At 45.8% G+C, this 5,000-nt stretch overlaps 1 protein-coding gene across 1 annotated transcript in view; it reads right to left on the reverse strand.

The window, feature by feature from the left end:
• The window catches only part of Rsod (Related to Sod), a 94,580-nt gene that overhangs the window by 88,837 nt on the left and 743 nt on the right, over window positions 1-5,000 (reverse strand). The gene's annotated exons all lie outside the window — the stretch shown is intronic.

Consider the following 5,000-nt stretch of genomic DNA (forward strand, 5'->3'; position numbering starts at 1 on the left):
GTGAGTGATCTTGTGAGTAAATCAGTGAATGAGTGAGTAAGTGAGGTAGGTGGGGACTGAGTGAGTAATTTTTTGAGTAAATCAGTGAATAGATGAGACAGTGAGATTGGTGAGGACTGAGTGAGTGATTTGGTGAGTGAATCGGTGACTAAATGAGTTAGTGAGTGAGTTTGTGTGCATATCTGTGTGTATGCATGTGTGTGTTATATTGTCAGGAAGTGTATATGCGTGAATAAAGTCATAGAGAGATCTGCATGACGGTATATCATCATATCATATATCATATACATTATATCATATACTCCATCATATACATAGACACACAAAGACGCACAAATTTCATCAGCAGACACCACAAACACCTTGGCACAAACACACCTAAGATCACACCAGACTACCCCCCTCCCCCCCATCAGCCCCACCACCTCCTTCCCCCTCCCCCAACACTCTGCCTCCTCCCCCACCACCCCAACCACCCCTTCCTCCATCACCCCCAATCTCCACCATCCCCCTCCTCCATTTCTCCAAACCCCTACCACCCCCACTACCCCTTCCCCTATCACCTCCACCACCTCCTATCCCCCTACGACTCTGCCTCTTCCCCATCTCCCCTATACCCCCAACCCCATCACCCCCACCACCTCCTTTCCCACCCACCACCTCCTTTCCCCACACCACTCTGCCTCTTCCCCATACCTTCCCCTCCCCTCCCCTACCCCCACACCCCTACACCCTGCCCCTTCCCTTCCCAGGCTAACCCGACGCCGAAACTGGTCGCTGGACTGAAGGACATCCGGCTGGTAACGGGACTGGGGACTGGGGTGTTGGTGGAGGGGGGAGTGAGAGGAGAGGGAAAGGAGAGAAGGAGAGAGGAGGGGAGAAAGAGGGAGAAGGGAGAGAGAGGGAGGGGAATGGAGGGAGGGAGGAAGAGGAGGGAGGGAGGGAGGGAGGAGGGAGGGAAGGAAAGAGAAGGAAGAGGGAGGGAGGAAGGAGGGGAAGGGGAGGGAAGAGGGGAGAGGGAGAAGGGAGAGGGAGAGGGAGAGGGAGAGGGAAAGGGAAGGGAGTGGAAGGAAGGGAGGGGGAGGAAGGAGGAAGAGGAGAGGGGGGAGGGAGGAAGACAGAGAGAGGGGAAGGAATAGAGAGGAATGTGAGACACAGGCAGAGGGAAAAAATGAAATTAGAAGAAGAATGAGAACGAGGAGGGATAGATAATGAGAAAGAAAAAACAGGAAGAGGGAAAAAGAGAGAATAAGGAAGAGAATTAGAAGAAGGAGAAAGAGAAGAGTGAGGAGAAGGAAGAGGAAGCGAATGAGGATAGGAGGAGAACGGGAAGAGGGAAGGGGGGGGGGTGAGGGAAGTGGCTCGCTGGCGTTCACGAAGGAAATTCCTGAGGCGCAAAAGGGGTGGGGTGGGGATGGGTGGGGTGGGGTGGGGATGGGTGGGGTGGGGTGGGGTGTTGTGGGGTGGGGTGGGATGGGAGGGGTGGGGTGGAGTGGGGTGGGGTGGGGTGGGGTGGGGTGGGGTGGGGTGGGGTGGGATGGGGTGGGGTGGGGGCTGGGGGGGATCTTGAACAAGGTAGGAAAAGGATGACGTGTCCGTATGTACTCACGTGCACATGCAAGCTCTTTTTCTCTTAATGTATTGGATCTATTTTGTATGTATTCTGGCTATCTTCCTCTTTAGTACATTATGTTTTCTTTTCTTCTATCTGTTTTGTCTTTGACTATCGCCTTTCACTCTCGAGTTTCTTAATCACTCACTCGCAAACACAAGGGCAGGCGGATGCGCACACACATACACACACGCAAGCTTGCACGCACGCACGCATACACACACACACACACATACACACACACACAGCACCCTACCCTCCCAACACACACACACACAGCAAGATCCCCCCCCCCCACACACACACACACAGCATCCTTCCCTCCCAACAATCACACCTACCAACATAACAACAAAACAAACCCACATTACAAGGACATGTATGCTCACACCTCCCCCCGCCTGCAGTACGATAAACAACCCCGCAATACAAACCCAACATCCCTTAAATACGAAAGACAGTGCCAACAGACGTGACACCGCACAGTGCCCAGCCCATACCAGGAACCCGCGGTACCACAAACAACCATAACACCAGGTGGCACTGTACCCCACACATGCCACGAAATCGAAGTACCACAAACGATCATGGTATTGGGAAGGTCTTCGCGATCTCATAACAATGGGATGGAAGCTGAGGAGCACACCAGGTCGCATAACTCGATGTAAACAAACTTTGTAAACAATAGAAAACGGGGACAAAGACTCGGTAAGATGACTGTCGGCGTTTCCATGGCAACGCGGCGTAAATGTGATGCTGCAAATTGTAGTCTGTGGAAAGCGAGAGAGAGAGAGAGGGAAAGAGGGAGGGAGGGAGGGAGGGAGGGAACGAGAGAGGGAGGGAGGGAGGGAGGCAGGGAGGGAGGAAGGGAGGGAGGGAGGGAGGGAGAGAGAGAGAGAGAGAGAGAGAGAGAGAGAGAGAGAGAGAGAGAGAGAGAGAGAGACAGACAGAAAGAGAGAGAGGAGAAGAGAGAGAGAGAACGAGAGAGAAAGAGAGAGAGAGAAAGAGAGAGAAAGAAAGAGAAAGAGAGAGAAAGAGAGAGAAAGAGAGAGAAAGAGAGAGAGAGATGAGAGAGAGATGAGAGAGAGAGAAAGAGAAAGAGAAAGAGAAAGAGAAAGAGAAAGAGAAGAGAAGAGAAAAAAAGAAAGAAAGAAAGAGAGAGAAAAAACACGTGACATAGTCCGACCGCGTTATGTTTTTTTTCCCATATACTTTATTTACAAAAGCAAAACAACACAATCATTAGGCTCAAGGGTATTCCTAAAGAACACAACAAAGCATTTAAGAACGAGTGAACGAACGGGGAAACAATGCGATAGACGTGAATTAATAAAGGAACAAAGAGACCAGTCTATTTATAGAACCATGGGATACACTTTTCGCAAATGCATTCTCAGGAGCGAAGGTCAATTTCTTTGCTGTTTTGTGTTGTGTAGTCGTCTCTCTCTCTCGTTCGTTCTTACTTTCTTTCTTTCTCTTTCTTCTAATTCTAATTATTTTGTACTCGTCTCTCTCTCTCGTTCGTTCTTACTTTCTTTCTTTCTCTTTCTTCTAATTCTAATTATTTTGTACTCGTCTCTCTCTCTCGTTCGTTCTTACTTTCTTTCTTTCTCTTTCTTCTAATTTCTAATTATTTTGTACTCGTCTCTCTCTCTCGTTCGTTCTTACTTTCTTTCTTTCTCTTTCTTCTAATTCTAATTATTTTGTACTCGTCTCTCTCTCTCGTTCGTTCTTACTTTCTTTCTTTCTCTTTCTTCTAATTCTAATTATTTTGTACTCGTCTCTCTCTCTCGTTCGTTCTTACTTTCTTTCTTTCTCTTTCTTCTAATTCTAATTATTTTGTACTCGTCTCTCTCTCTCGTTCGTTCTTACTTTCTTTCTTTCTCTTTCTTCTAATTCTAATTATTTTGTACTCGTCTCTCTCTCTCGTTCGTTCTTACTTTCTTTCTTTCTCTTTCTTCTAATTCTAATTATTTTGTACTCGTCTCTCTCTCTCGTTCGTTCTTACTTTCTTTCTTTCTCTTTCTTCTAATTCTAATTATTTTGTACTCGTCTCTCTCTCTCGTTCATTCTTACTTTCTTTGTCTTTCTCTTTCTTCTAATTCTCTCTCTCTCTCTCTCTCTCCTTTTCTTCTCTCTGTCTCTCTCTCTCTCCTTTTCTTCTCTGTCTCTCTCTCTCTCTCCTTTTCTTCTCTGTCTCTCTCTCTCCCCTTCTCTTCTCTCTCTCTCCTTTTCTTCTCTGTCTCTCTCTCCCTCTCTTCTTCCACTTCTCTTCCTCCCTATCTTTCTCTCTCCTTTCCTTTCCTCCTATTTCGTTTCCTCTTCGTCTCTTTCCCCCTTCCTTCCTCCATCTTTCCCTCTCACCCTCTCTCATTTTTTCTCTATGTCTCTCCCTCTCCCTCTCTCTCTATTTTGTTTCCTCTTCCTCTCCTTCCTTCTCTCTTTCTCTTCTTCCCCCTCTCCCACTCCCTGCCTTCCTTCATTTCCCTCTCCTTCTTTCTCTATCTTCCTCCTCCTCCTCCTCCTCTCTCTCTCTCTCTCTCTCTCTCTCTCTCTCTCTCTCTCTCTCTCTCTCTCTCTCTCTCTCTCTCTCTCTCTCTCTCTTTCTCCTCCAATCTTTCTCCGTCTCCCCTCCTTCTATCTACCTCCCTCCCTCATTCTTTCTCTCTCCCTCCTTCCTGCTTTCATCCTCCCTCCCTCTTCCTCTCCCCCCTTCTCTCTCAGTATCGATGAACAGTTATTATTTACTGTTCTAATATATACGGTACCTGTTAATCATAAGCCTATATGTATGCTGTACAGCGTATATAGGCCTACCCGTTATAGTGTAAAAAGTTCGTAAGTAATGGTAATGTGAGCTCTATAACGGGACTGTTTAGAGGTCAATCTGCTCGTTGATGCCTCGGTTTTAAGACTTGAATTTGTGTGAATAAAAGTTGTGATTTAATTTAAAAAAACAAATTTATTTCTCTTACTCATTCGCTTAATTAATACGTTTCTTGCTCAGTCTTTCTTTTCTCTCGCTTTTTCTTCATTTAATCGTTCTCATTTCTGTATTTTTTTCCATTTCTCTCTCTCTCTCTCTCCCTTCTTTCTTGTTTGTATTTCTTATCATCGCTCATATTATACACCCTTTTCTTCTCTTCTTCCTTTCTTCCCTCCCGCATCTTCAAGACTTCTCTCATTCTTGTTCTCGCTTTCACTCTCACTTTCATCCTCCATCTCTCTCTACCCACTTTCTTTCTGTCTAACTCTCGCATTTAATCTCATTCTCTCTTTTCCTTTTTCATCCCGAAAAAAATAAAACAAGAAAGAAAACAAAAACACATAATAAAATTATACAAAATTAATAATAATACAAAAATTAATATGAATGTATGCATTGGAG

The sequence above is a fragment of the Penaeus vannamei genome, chromosome 10 (genome assembly GCF_042767895.1).
Source record: "Penaeus vannamei isolate JL-2024 chromosome 10, ASM4276789v1, whole genome shotgun sequence".
Lineage (NCBI taxonomy): Eukaryota > Metazoa > Arthropoda > Malacostraca > Decapoda > Penaeidae > Penaeus > Penaeus vannamei.